Below are 14741 nucleotides of genomic sequence, written 5' to 3'. Positions count from 1 at the left end.
AGGAGAGTTTCAGTTGCTCCGTATCCCCGCCAGCACTTGATGGTGTCGGGCTGTGATTTTAGCCGTTCTGTGTACTGCTAATCTGATGACTACGGGCTCAAGCATCTTTTTATTTGCTCATTTGCCAGTTGGAGCATCCTTGGTAGAATGGCTGTTCTGAATATTTTGCCTATGTATTTATTGGGTTTGTCTGGTTGACTTAGGGAAGTTCTTTGTGCATATAGAAATCCTTTATCAGTTCCTTTTATGGCTTAGATATGAAATGTCTCCCAAGAGTTCATGTGCTGACAGAAAATGCAAGCTCCCAGTAAAGCCGCTGAATTGAGAATGTGAATCATTCCATGGTAGTGGAAGGGAGGGCAGCAAATGAAGTCTGCAAAGAATTCATGGATTTTGTTTTGTATTCAAGAAATCACTGCTGGGCAGTGGTGGCGCACGCCTTTAATCCCAGCACTTGGGAGGCAGAGGCAGGCGGATTTCTGAGTTTGAGGCCAGCCTGGTCTACAGAGTGAGTTCCAGGACAGCCAGGGCTACACAGAGAAACCCTGTCTCGAAAAACCTTTAAAAAAAATCACTGAAATGGTCAAGAAATAATTGCCACTCATTAAAAGCTATGCATATATATATATATATATATATATATATATATATATATATATATGCACAGTTGATTCAATAAGGAACAATATACCCCTCAGCACTGTGACAAATGCTTCAGACTAATGTTCTTAATGTTACACTGTTTTGGAATGATTGTATTGTGAAATCAATATCCTTTACAAAATGCCTTTTGAAGCCCCTTGGTCCTGTGGAGGCTTGATGACCATGTAAGGGAATGCTAGGGTGCTGAGGTGGGAGCAGGTGGGTGGGGTGGGGGAGCACCCTCATAGAAGGAGGGGGGAGAGGGAGTGGATAGGGAATTTGTGGAGGGGACACTGGGAAGGTGTTGCGGCCCAAGCAAAATGTTGAGGCCCGGGCTGCCCTGCATTTGGCGGCCACTGTATCCTGGCCCAAGCTGCTGCTCCAGTCCGAGGGTCGGGGTTCAGCAAGAGAAAGAGTGAGGGTGGACTCGAAGAATGGAGAACAGACAGAATGTGATTCAATCCTGTTTATTCTTCAGTCTCTCTTCTTCTCTCCAAGTCCCAAGTCCTAAGTTCCTAGTCCCTAGTTCCTAGTCCCTAGTGCCTCCAAGTTCCAAGTTACTTCTTCCAAGTTCTCTTCCAAGTGCCTGCTACCTAATGCCTAATTCCTACTCCAAATTGTACTCTCTGAAGTGTCTCCTAAAAGTGTCTCATTCTCTACCGTCTGCCTCTGCCTTTTATATGTCTCACTTCTAAGCCACACCTTTTGGTCACACCTTTAATCATGCCCTTAGGTCTTGTCTCTAACTCTGATCTCTATACTTCTAAGTCATACTCTTAAGTCACACACCTTTAATCTCACACACCTTTAATCTCACGCACCTTTAATCTAAAGGTATCTAAACCAAGATTATCAGAGTGTTCTTAGCTGTTGTAGGCTATTGTAATCCAAATCTCATGTCAGGGTATATGGCTCAAGATGGCTGCAAAGCTGATAGCCGTTTTCTGCTAAAAGTCGGCCCCCAACAGGAAGGGGGATAAATATTTGAAATGTAAATAAATAAAATAACCAATTAAAAAAAAAAGAAATGGGAAAAAAATGAAGAGATTGAAAAAAAAAACAAAAAAACCCAAAATGTCTTTTGAAAGCACTGTTATGGTTCTATGAAGATAATGTACAAATATTAAAGGCTGTCTATAGTTTATTTTCATTAAAATAGCTAAGTTTGGAAAAATTAAACATTTGTATTTAGTTTAAAATTTTATACACAGACACATACACACACACACACACACACACACACACACACACACAAACACAATTTCATATGCTGAAAGCTTGGTTTCCAAAATAGTGTTCAGAGGTGGAGTTTGGGATTTAATCCATGGATCAGTCCCTCGGTGGAGTTGTGAGAAGACAGATCACTGGGAGGTAGTGGGAAGGAGGAAGTAGGGGCTAATACAGGAAGTGGTGGGTAGATTTCTGTGTGATGAAACACCATGACTAACACAACTTGGCAAGGAAAGGGTTTATTTGGCTTACCCTTTTACATCATTAATCATCAAAGAAGAAAGTCAGGACAGAAAGCAAATCCAGGGCAGGAATCTGGAGGCAGGAGCTGATGCACAGGCCATAGAGGGGTGCTGCTTACTGGCTTGATCCTCACGGCTTGCTCATGTCCTCTTTCTTATAGAACCCAGAACAACCAGCCCAGGGATGGCTCCACCCACAATAGAGTAGGCCCTCCTACATGGCACCACCCACCATGGGCTGGGTTCTCGCCAATCAATCACTAATTAAGAAAATACCCTTCAGGGCTCCCTATAGCCCATTCTTACTGAGGCATTTTCTCAAGTGAGGCTCTCTCCTCTCCTTGGCTCTAGCTTGGGTCAAGTTGACATAAACCTAGCCAGCACATGTACCGTGCCTTCAGCCCCTCACGTCTGTTTGCGTCTTTTCACCAATGAGAGAGCAGCTCTGCTCTACCAGTCTGTTAACTGTAATGTTCTGTCTTAGCACAGCCCAGAATCTGGGGGCCTGTGACCAAGGACTGAAGCCGGGAGGGCTGTGAGCTTAAATGCGTCCTTGCTCTCCTCAGTTGTTTTTCTCCGTGGAGAGACTCTCTTAGAAGCATCACCTGTCAATAAAAAAGCTGATGGCCAATGAGCTGAGGTAGGAAATAGGAGGTGGGGCACTGGCAAGGAAGGAAAGGATTCTGGAAAATAGTAAGAGTATAAAAGAGAGACCTGTGTGAGCTGGACTGAGGAGACAGATGTAAACCAGCAGGTAGATGAACTTAGAGAGACATGGCTAAGGAGACTCCAATGAAGAAGCAAAGCCGACCAGGGCTGAAGGAGAGGTAACCACATGGGAGACAGAATAGTTTAAATAATTAAGAGCTAGTGTGGGGATGAGCCAAAGCTAGTCTCAAAGCCATTGCTGGTTGAGGGGAACTAGGTGGCCCGGAGGAAACCAATTATACTTCTTATTCCACCTCAGGTGTGTTATCACAGCTTGGAAATCCCCAAGAAACGGCAAGGCCTGCCATCTCCAGAGCTCAGTGGTACTGATGGCTTTCCCTCTCCCTGGCCTGGGAAGCCCTTCTGGACAGAGGCTCTTCTCCTGGAAAACAGGAAAAAAAAAAAAAAAAAAAAAACAAAAAAAAAACAAAAAAAAAACAAACAAAAAAAAAACTGTCCTGTCTTCCTCCTTTCTTCTTTTTCATCCTCTTTCAACGCTTGCTGAGTACTTACTGTGTGCGGTAGGCCCCAACCTGAGGTCAAAATGACCCCAGTGAATACACAGCTGTCTTCCTGAGTTCAGTCTCCATTGTGCATGCACAAGCGGAAGACTCTCAGTGACCAACTGTGAGGCTGTGGCAGAGCTGTGGGGCTGGAGGGGTGAGCCTTCTTTCTACCTCTGCACTCTAACCCAGGTGGGCAGCTATTGTGTTCTGTTCTCTAGGAGAGATGTATCTTTCAGACTGCAGTTGCCAGGCACCTCAGAAGATGCTTCCTCCCTTCCTGGTTTTTGTTTTGTGCAAACTCATTATTCTGGATTACCTGAGAGAGAGGTGGGGATGGAAGGATAATAGAAATATCTTGAGACAAGATGAAGGGATGCAGCTCCTTTTAACCACAGAAGGAGCCTAGTTGAGGTAAGAACTGTACCGTGGCTGTGTGTGTGTGACCATCTTTCTCAGAGTGGTAAGGCTCTAGATATTTTCAAATTGCAAACACTCCCCCACACACAAAGAGGGAGAGACAGAGAGATGTCAAGTTGGCGAGGGGTTTCACATAGGGAGGAGGACCTAACTCCGATGACTCAGCTTCTGGAAACCCTGAAACACTGGCTGGGGTGCAGAGAAGGCTGGACTCTGCTGAGGCAGAGCCCCAGACCCCCTTCCTAACCTGATCCTGCTCTTGCTGTACCCACACCTTCTGTCTCTGAGCCTTCCCCATTTGATCCCCTATGCCTTGACCCCAAAGGCAGACCTCAACCCCAAAACTGTATGTGCTTTTTCAGAATGTGTTCCCCAGTGTGAACAGGTTAGAATGTCTTGCTACAGGTCTTGCTACAGGTCTAGGAAGAGCCGTATGGTTTTTAGAGCATGCACATGGCCATGTGGGGACAGCACTCTGACATCTAGACAGCCATAAATAGGGGAATCTAACCTATTTCCTGGTGCATCTCCTTAGTGAGTAAGTGGCTTTAATAGCATGTTAATTGTACTGCCCTAGAGGGCAGGAGGAAAAAACTGTGAAGAGACTGAAAATAGAAAGTAGCAACACCACCAGTGTGGCTCTGTAGGTGAGAGGAACTCAGGGAGACCGAGATTCCCACTCTGTGTCCTGACTATGGATCCAGGTCAGCGCTTCCTCAGCCTAGGGGGCTTCCAGGTACCAGGAGTGAGAATACCAAAGCTCAGACAGGCTTGAACAATGAAGGGACCTGTCAAGTTTGAGTGACCAAAAAGCTTAGCAATGGGGTTGACCTACTGGTTAGAACAGTGTCACTGTCATCTCTAATTCAGGCTTTATCTTCAGGTGTTCTGGGACTTCTTACAGCTGTTGGTGGCTGTGTGGGTGCCTGTCCCCATGTGTTCACCTTGCTCTATCTAGGCTAAGGGTGCCTTACCCAGTAGATGAATCCCTCCTCTGAACTCCCAGGCACCCCTTCTCTCTCACATCCTGGGAACTTTCTCTTGGCTCTGACTGTCACACAACCATCCCTAAACCAACTGAAAGAGGCAGTGGGAACCCAGACTCTGATGGCCAGTGTCTGGCCACCTACACTCATACCATGTGTAGACAAGAGAAAGGAGAAAGGGGGGGGGGGAAATGGGAACAGGGGTAACTGTAAGAGCCCCATCTCTGTCCCACACCATTCCCCTCACTTTTTCAGGCCTCTCTAGCCACCTCCCATACTGCTGTTCCTCTCTCTCGTCTTCCCTGTCTGCTTTCCTTGACCGCCCATTTGTTGATGCTTTCTGAATCCACAGTTCCAGTTGACCAGCATTTCTGTGCCACAAAGCCAAACATATGACATCTGATGGGACCTTAATGTCCCCCTAGGGCCTGACAGTCAATATACCTAAGCCCCAGCCTGGTGCCAAAGCTGCTTCCTTTCATAGGCTGTCACTGGCTCCACAGAGTTGGAAGCCACTCCTCTGTCCCTCTCCCCCTCGACACCCCCACACCTCAGGCCTGCGGTAGCTCCCAGGGGGAGTCCATCTTTGCCCCACAGTTCTCCAGCTCTTACTTGATACTCTGTATATACTGATGGTAATGCTTTTCCCTTCTCCTCGTCCTATTCCTGGGTGCAGAGCCTCCTTGTGGCCTCTGGTCCCAAGGCTGGCCTCACCTTAAAGACAGAGCCTGTATCCTAATTGCTATAGTTGTGACCACAGCCCAGGGCACAAGTGCTCAAGTGTATCCACAGAAGTAAGCTGAACAAGGCACATAGAGAACCTAGAAAATGGAGGGAACTCTTCTGGGGAAATTGGAAAACGGAGGGGACCCTCCTGGGAAAAAGCCAACCTTTCTGAAGGTCCAGGAGCATTAAGATGTCACATCCCGGACCTCGTGGACACCAACACAGTGGGTCTACATTAGAAACATGGCTGCGACCAGTCTAGTGGGTATTTGTAGAGGAACCTCAGTGTTCCTCAAGGCTACGTGTTCCCTAGTAAATCCCAAGGCCCCTGCTCACTCTGGCTGCAGACCTTCTCTTCGTTTGTTGCATGAGAAATACACCACATGTCACATCTTCTCTCCAGTGCAAATTACTCCATATCACATTGTCAAGGAAAGGACTAGAAGAATTTTTGGGGGGTGACTCAAAGAATTGGGGGGGGGGGGAAGAAAAAGTGGAATCTGGAGCTTCGTGGACCTGCCAGCAGCTAAGGAACAAAAGTAACAAAGACTTCCATAAGCGTTGGTATGTCCTGAAGGAAGGAAACATGCTTCTAACTCTAGAGCAGAAGGCCAAGTGACAGAGATTGGCAATGCCAAGTCCAGAGCAGTTAGAAAAGGTTGTTGATTCCGTGGACGCCTTAGATAAAGTTGTCCAGGATAGGGAAGATGCTTTAAGGCTTCTTCAGACCAGTCAAGAAAAACCAAGACCTGGTGCTTAGAGAAAAGACATCTTTGGAGGAATCATCTGGCACAAATTCAAGCAGTGACCTATTTCCTGGTACCTAAAGATATGACAGGAAGCAGTTCTTCAAAATGCCTTATGTGGATCACTTTATCAGACTAAGAATTGAGAAATACGCCTGCACTGAAGTGAGAAAGAGAAGTTTACAGAAAAAGAAAGAAAAAAATTCTCCAGGCGAAGTTCCCACCTCTCTCTCAAGACCAGAAATCAAATACTGTCTAAGATGAGATCCAGAAGTCCAATTCTGTTGTTCTTAAAGCCTGTGTCCTGATGTGAATATCTGTTAAGCAGTTTATAAAGAAATGGTCTTGTCAAAAAAAAAAAAAAAAAGTGTCCTATCCCCTTGGGAGTCTGATATCAGTCCTTGGAAGTACATTCAGCCAGGGCTACCCACTCCCTGGCATGCTGTTATTGGGGATGGCATGAAAGGAACAGATTCTGTGTATGAATACGTGTGTAGGGGTACACGTGTGTGTGTGTGTGTGTGCGCGCGTGCGCATGTGTGTGCGCGCGTGCGCATGTGTGTGCGCGCGTGTGCATGTGTGTGTTCATATGTATGGAGGCCAAAGGTCAACCTCAGATGTCATGCCTTAGGAGCTGTCTGTCTTGTATTTTGTGTGTGTGTGTGTGCGTGCGTGTTCATGTGCATTTGCCAGAAGAAGACTTGGGGTATCCTGCTCTACCACGCTCTGCCTTATTCCCTCTAGGCAAGGTCTTGGACTGAACCCAGAGCTCACCTTTGGTTAGTAGACTGGCAGCCAGCAAGCCTTAGTGATCTCCCAACCCTCCAGCCCTGTAGCACAGGCATTCGTTACAAGCACGTGCAGCCACTCCCAGGCTTTAAAAAAATATCTGTATGGATGTTTTGCCTGCGTACATGTCTGTGTACCATGTGCATGCAGTGCCACAGAGGCCTGAAGAGGGCATCAGACCTCATGGAAGCGGAGTGCCAGAGTTCTGTAAGGCACCATGTGAAGGTTGGGAATTGAACCCAGGACTTCTGCAAGAGCAACAAGTGCTCTAAACAAAACCACTGATCCATCTCTACATTTCTCACTTTTTTTTTTTTTTTTTTTGAGACAGACTCTCACAGCCTTAGGCCAGAGTGGCTGGCCTGGTGGCCCCATTCTGTTTCTATCATGCATATCAGCATTCCTGGCTTTTAAAATTCCAGGTTATGGGTATTAAATTCAGATAATCATGCTTCTGTGACAAAACCTTTGTCAACAGAGCCATCCCATAGCCCCCAAAGAAAGGATTCCTAAAGCCCATGGGAGTCTCCTGAGACTGGACCCAAGGGCCCAGATTTTCCGTGATGCTCACCAGGGCATCAATGGGTTCATTCTCTTTTCTTCTCCTCCTCCTCCTCCTCCTCCTCCTCCTCCTCCTCCTCCTCCTCCTCCTCCTCCTCCTTCTTCTTCTTGTTTTTGGTTTTTGTTTTTTTTTGTTTCATCCTCAGAAAGTACAGTAGGGACCTTCCTGTCTGTTCTCCATTTCCTGTCACAGCTGGTGGACATTTGAGTTAGACACCTAGGATCTCAGCTGCCACGGTAGGTACAAAATATACTTAATTAAAATGAGGCTTTAAAAGCTCTCACACTTATGGACCTTCTGCATTGGTAGAGATGGAAACAAAAGGCAGGAACACCGTTGTAGAACTGGACACATGGGAGATCCCCAAACTTTTTCCTGTTATTTTAAGAAGGGTCCTCTTTTTCCCAGGCTGGTCTGAAACTCACTATGTAGCTGAAGGTGACCTTGAACTGATTCTCCTGCCTCTACCAGATGAGTACTGGGATTACAGGCATGAACCATCACACCCAGTTTACAGAGTGCTTGGGATCAAACCCAGTGCTTCATGAATACCAGGCAAGCAGTCTGCCAAAACAACTATATCTCCAGCTCTAGGTTTCTGACAGGCAAAAACCTGCTCCAACCTCAGCACCATTAAACAAGTGACTCCTTTTTCTCCCACAGGCTCGGGAAGAAGCAGAATGAAGGAGAGCTCGGCTTTGTTGTGTTCTTGCCTGGGCTCCTTGCAGTGCCCTGCATCTTAACAGTATTATCTTACTTAACCCTAATAGTAACTCTGAAAACAAATATCCTTAACATCTTCATGTGTACAGAAGAGACAGGAACCCAAGGAAGAACCACACACACACTCTTGCCAAGGTCAAATGAATGAGAACTGGTAAGTGAGGCCTGCAGTCAAGTTCATTCTCCCCTGGCTTAGATGCCAAGACCTTCGTGGCTCTATGACAGATAGAAGAATGCAGATTTATCATATTCGATAAATCTTGATTCATTGGAGATTTATCACACTTCTCTGAGCTCTGACCCCGTAAGGAGAAGTCTAACGAGACATCCTTGTCTTCCTGTTTGTAGTGTGTGTGTGTGTGTGTGTGTGTGTGTGTGTAGTGTTACACCTTCCCTCTCAATATGTGATGACACCTGAGGGGATGTTGCCCTCCCATAAGCCAGGGTGTTTCTGCCAAGGCTCCGAGGGGCCATCTGCTCCAGTTTCCATAAAGCCATGAGTGTCTTGTTTTCTGGCGCCCAGAGAGTGGGGAAGTCACTCTTTTTGAAATTCCACTCTGAGGGGCAGCTCTGACACCGTGGGGCCAGACACTGCGTCTTGTTCAATATGCCTCTCACCCAGGTGATCTCTCAAGGCTTCTGTGTGCTTTACTACTGTGTACCCAGTCCTGGCAGTTGGCTTCAGCAGCTTACTCTGAAACCTCTAGCCTTATACATTCCTGACCAGCTGGCCATGGGACGTTTTCCCCCTTTGAGTATAAAAATAGCATTTAGCTTATTCAAAAAAAATGACCATTCAGAAAGCCAACACTAAGTTATGATGCTCACAAGACAAGAACATGTAAAGACTGTGTTAACATACTAGCTATTTTCATCTTGTCTTTTTTTCTAATCATATAAATTTGAAACTCCTGGAAAAGGTTTGTTCTGGGAGCCTTCTGGGGAAGGTGAATGAGGAGATTACTACCTCCAGGTATTTGCACCCTAGGGGTTGTGGCTCTCCTCAAAGATGCTCCATTCAGCAACAGAGAAATCTGGAAAGCCTACAGTGACCTGTGACCTAAAAGGAGTTCTATTTCATAGCTGTAACAAATGTTCTGACCAAAAGCAATAGGGGAAAGAAGGGGTTAAATGCCTGACAATTCCAGGTTACCACCCATCATTTCAGGAAAGTCAAGGCAGGAATTCAAGCAGGTAGTCACATCATATCCAAAGTCAAGAGCAGGAAGAAATGAATGCACCCATGCTGCCTGCTTGCTTTTGTCACTATGCACAGCATAGGGAATAGTGCTGCCCACAGTGGGCTGGGGTCAATTAACAAACCAGTCCCCTGTAGGCATGCTCACAGGCCAACCTCATCACAATAATTCCTCAATCAAGACTCTTTTTCCAGGTGACTCTAGATTGTAGCAAGTTGACACGTAAGACTAACCAGTGCAGGTTTCACCCCACACTAAAGGAGAGCCAAAGACTGATTTCACTTGGGACTGAATTGTGGTCCTGTCTCCATCTTCCCTTGTCTCTTCCTGGCTATGCTGTGGCTCTTCATCTCTTTCTCCACAGACACTTATCTTACCCTCTTCTAGGAATGACATGTCTTCCTAAAACTAGTGAAAAATCCCGAAGCCTTCTTCTATCTTTCCCAGCAATGAAATGGTCGCACCTCTCCTCTACCCGTCAGCCATCAGTGTACACTAAGCAGGGTTGTTCAAGAAGGGGTACATGGCTGGGGTGTGTGTGTGTGTGTGTGTAAGGGATGCAGAGTGGGGAAGTTTTCCCCTTAAACTACAGCTACTTTGCCCAACAGTGTTTATAGAATAAAGTACGTATCTAGATCCAAAGACTAATTTCTTTCAGGAAAAATATAATCTCAGAAACAATACTTGACCACATGAGAAATTAATATTCTCCCTCTAACTACACTCATAGCTCAGCTTCTTGTGAAAAGACACTTTGACCTTGTGACCTCAAGAGAATATTTACCTCCTCAGTCCCCGGTTAGAAGCCAAGATAGCCTTCATTTACTTGATTACAAAAACATGTGGCTCTGAGTTGTTTGGAAAGGAAATAGGCGTGGTCATCATAGGAGGGGCCGTGAAGCTGGGGAGGGCTGCCTCTTGTCCTCAAAAATTTTTTTTTTCTAGATTGTTTGTTCCCCCAGCCCAGGAACAATAATTCTCCCCCTCTTCTTCCTCTTCTTCCTCTTCTTCCTCCTCTTCCTCTTCTTCCTCCTCTTCCTCCTTCTCTTCCTTGTTTTTTTACATGATTGAAGTTATATAATTTTATGTCCTCTTTTACGAGAGCATAAGTAACCTGCTAAGATTTTGTTGATGATGATGTTGTTGTTATTATTGTTGTTGTTGTTATTATTATTATTATTATTATTATTATTATTAAACACAAGGTCTCCAATAGCCCAGGCTGGCTTTATATTCACTATGTAGCTGAGGATAACCTTGAGGATGATCCTCCTGCCTCCACTTCCTAGGTTCTGGGATTACATGTGAAACACCAAACTCAATTTCTGTGATGCTGGGATTGAACCCAGGGCTCTGAGCAAATCTAGACGAACCCTCTGCCCATTGATGTACATCCTCAGCTCCCTTGCAAGTATTGAAGGTTCTCTAAATGCCTTGGCTTATATGAATATCATTTTAAGGTTTGATTGTGTTTTGAGATGCTAGAATTTAAACCCAGAGATCTCCCTACCACTGCTGCCCAAATGCTGGGATTAAAGGTTTGTATTACCACCAGCTAGAAATACATTTTGTCTGTCTGTCTGTCTGTCTGTCTGTCTGTTTTTGAGACAGGGTTTCTTTGAGCAGTCTTGGTTGTCCTGGAGCTCACTCTGTTTACCAAAGTGGCCTTGAACTCACAGAGACTCACTTGCCTCTGCCTTAAGTGCTTTAAGTGCTGGAACTAAAGATATGTACCCCACTTCCCAGCTTAGAAGCACCATTTTAAAAGAAAGTGGGGCATTTAAATAAGGGTAGATCCATAGTTCTGTGGTTTATTTTTAAACAAAATTATGTTTATGTATTTTACTTATTTATTATGTGTAAGTGGGTATGCACACATGTCATTGTGTGTTTGTGAAGGTCAAAATACAACATGTGGAAGTCAGTTCTCTCTTGCCACCCAGTGGGTTCCATGGATCAAACTCAGGTTGTGAGATTTGGTGGCAGTCCTCTTTCCTTGATAAGCTATTTGCTGGCCCAGCAGTTTGGGGAGTTTTTGAGCAAAAAGTCCTAAGCACCGGAGGATCTAATAATATTCTTATTAAAGTAAAATCATAAGAGCTTAGCAGTCGCTGGGGACCGTGGACAATGTTGTTGACAGAGAGCAGCTTATGCTGGGTGCCTGCAAATGTTGCTGTCGGTGATCACAGTTGTATGTAGGGGACACTGAGGCAGGTGAGTCTGGAACTGTTAGATAAGTCAAGAACTAGAACCTAGGAAGAATCAAGGGGAAGAGTAAAACCTGGTAGGTAGGATGCAGCATCTCCCCGCTGCTCCCATCAGTCAGAGCTGGGGAAGATAACCCAAGACACGGCATCTAGCATACACATGGGCCATTGTGCTGAGGACAGGAGTGGAAAGGCCTGCAGTGGCCAATTCCTAACTCTGAAGGGTGGGAACAGCATCATCCCTTTGACCTTCATAGAGGGCCTCACTGGACCAAACAGGTATGGCTTCAATCTGACAGGAAGCTACAGACTGGAAGAGGAAACCCAGCCCCATGTGAAATCACAAGCCACATCAGCAAGCTAGCCCTGGAATATTCCAGTCCTCCCAACCCACACCATACCTCCCCGTTCCACAACATATTAAACCATCCATATGCCCAGAGCACATCAGTGTCATACTGACACATGTCCAGGAGCCACCCTGTCCCTTTCTGCTCCAATACCAACCTCTTAGTGCAGAAGGAACTTCCCCACAGGCCCAGTAGATTTCTGCCCGCTCCTGCTCAAAGGCCAGGAATCATCTTTCTAATATGAGGGCTGATTTGTAAATGCAATAGATCATTAATTCCCTCTCCCTCTTTATTATTTTTTTTCTGGAAAAACGCCCAAGTAAGAAGGAACTGAGGAAATAAAACATATTTTTTTTCTTCCCTGAAAATAAGATACACCTAAAATATATCAGAGGTACAAAGAACAGAGTCACCAACAGGAATGGGGACCCACCTGCTGGAGACAGCACTGAAGGAAGTGGAGCAAGGCAGTGTCATGGCAACCTGAGAGATACATCTCAGAAGTGGTGGGCACATCTGCATGTGCAGTGTTTGCAGCATATCGTACTGGTGGTGTGGATGCCACTGAGGACTAAATAAGATCTGTCTCCATGACAACTGAGGTCCCCAGGGACTAGAGAGAATCCACGTTCATCAGCTCTGACTCACAGGAGAAATTTTGCCAGTGTGGAAGACAACCTTGACCTCTCTCTCGAAGGAGATCAATGAGGAAGGAAAAGAAAAACTTGCTCTGGGCCAGTGAGAGGGCTCAGGGATAAGAGTCTCTGTTGATATGAGTTCAATTCCCAGGTCCTGCAAGACAGAGTTAAAAACCAACCCTGCAGGTTTTCCTCAACTGCTGTGGCACCCATATGTGCAGACACACACATGAACAAGCGAATACATATTCTTAAAGGAAATATTTGCTTTTATGATGAGTGATGTACATGAAGATTTGATAAGCTAAAATATGAGGGGGGGAGGGACAAAATGAGCAACAGTGAAAAGAATTCAGGGAAGAGTGTGGCTTTAAAGAAGAAATTCTTAGCCAGAAAATTAGAAAGCACAACACAGCCAGGCAGTGGTGGCGCACGCCTTTAATCCGAGCACTTGGGAGGCAGAGGCAGGCGGATTTCTGAGTTCGAGGCCAGCCTGGTCTACAGAGTGAGTTCCAGGACAGCCAGGGCTACAGAGAAACTCTGTCTTGAAAAACAAAACAAAACAAAAAAGAAAAGAAAAAAGAAAAAAAAAAGAAAAAAAAAAAAAAAGAAAGAAAGAAAGCACGACGCAGCAGTTCCCACCAGGAAAAAGTTCCAGGTGCTGAAGATTAAGTAAAGACACACAGGAGATGAACCCAGAGCTGGTGGGAAGACCAGAGAAGACTATCTGACCTTTGAAGCTGAGGAATGAGTGGTGACTCAGCAGGTAAAGGTTCTCACTGCCAAGCCAGAGGACCTGAGTTCAATTCCTGGAACCCACGTGGTAACCCACGTGGTAGAAGGAAATTGCCAACTCACTCCCTGTAGGGAGCCTAGGGAGCCGTTCTCTCACCTTCACACAAGTGCCAGGGCACACACAGCACACCCACATAGTCATCCACCCATCCCAAGCAAAATAAATAAATTGTTGTTTGAGCCAGGCTGGCTGGCTTCTGACTTGCAATGTAGCCCAGGCTGGTCTTGAGTTCTGTGGATTTTCTTTTGGCTTCTTCCCAGTTTTCACTGTATTTCCAATAGTGATTATTTTTCCTTTTACTCTTACATTTTTTGGCTATATGTGTGTGTGTGTGTGTGTGTGTGTGTGTGTGTATGTATGTGTGTGTGTATGAAAGACAAAGAAGATTTGTTCATATGTGTAGTAAATATCAATGAAAGAGGAACCAAACATGTTGATAGCATGACTTGCAAGACTGGAGGGGAAAAATCTTCACTTTTGGGTTGTTACATTTGTTATTAGCATATCAAAAATGCAATCCCTACCCCCTCTGACATATACAAATACACAAGTCTGTATGTTAATCCCTTTTGAGATTTTAAAATTTTTTTTTCATTATTATTTCAATTGTATTTGTATATGTGACTTTGTGTAGATATGTGCATATGAGTGCAGGTGCGCACAGAGACCAGAAGAGGGCGACACAGCAACTGGACCTGGAGTTGCAGGCAATGCGTGAGCTGCCAACTATGGGCACCAAAAGCCTAACTCTTGTGGAAGAGCAGCAGGTATTCCTAACCACTGAACCATCTGTCCAGCCCATGTCACTTTTTAAAAATGTTTTCTTAGAACAGAGAACACACATCTCAAAATGTGTGTTCTTTATTAGAGGATGATCACAGAGTTCATTGTTCAACAGGACACTCAAGGCTGAAACGGGACTACAGGTGTGAACCAGGAAAGACCGCCTGCTTAGATGGCTTCTGCTGATCTGCCCGGCTTCCCACTCCAGCCTCATCTCTCAAGTTCCAGCCCACGGTGCTCCCCCAGGGACCCTGAGTTCTAAGCAGGAGCTTCCCTCTAGAATGTTAGCACCAGCTGTTCCTCCTACGCCCTCCCCTCTGGCTTATGCTGTGTTCTACTTTCCATTGCTGTCAGAAAATATCCTGACAAAAACAAGTTAGGTGAGATAGGGGTTATTTTAGCTCACAGTCCCAGGTTATAGCCCATCAGTATGTGGCAGTCACAATGGCGCCTTGAGACAGCTAGCTCCATCACAGCACAATCAAGAGCAG

The 14741-nt window shown here is 45.5% G+C and overlaps 1 long non-coding RNA gene and 1 pseudogene across 2 annotated transcripts in view; both read left to right on the top strand.

Moving 5' to 3' along the window:
- LOC143439254 (uncharacterized) overlaps window positions 1-14741 on the top strand; it is a 27688-nt gene extending 12947 nt beyond the window's left edge. For both annotated transcript variants that reach the window (XR_013107575.1, XR_013107574.1), the window contains 3 exons: window positions 8218-8431; window positions 14102-14234; window positions 14366-14741. This is a non-coding gene — a long non-coding RNA (uncharacterized LOC143439254). The remainder of the gene's footprint in view (window positions 1-8217; window positions 8432-14101; window positions 14235-14365) is intronic.
- On the top strand, window positions 4943-6697 carry LOC143438884 (large ribosomal subunit protein uL29m pseudogene; annotated as a pseudogene).

The sequence above is a fragment of the Arvicanthis niloticus genome, chromosome 26, assembly GCF_011762505.2.
Source record: "Arvicanthis niloticus isolate mArvNil1 chromosome 26, mArvNil1.pat.X, whole genome shotgun sequence".
Taxonomy (NCBI): domain Eukaryota; kingdom Metazoa; phylum Chordata; class Mammalia; order Rodentia; family Muridae; genus Arvicanthis; species Arvicanthis niloticus.
The sequence above is the reverse complement of the archived record's forward strand: the minus strand, read 5'-3'. Positions and strand labels throughout refer to the sequence as shown.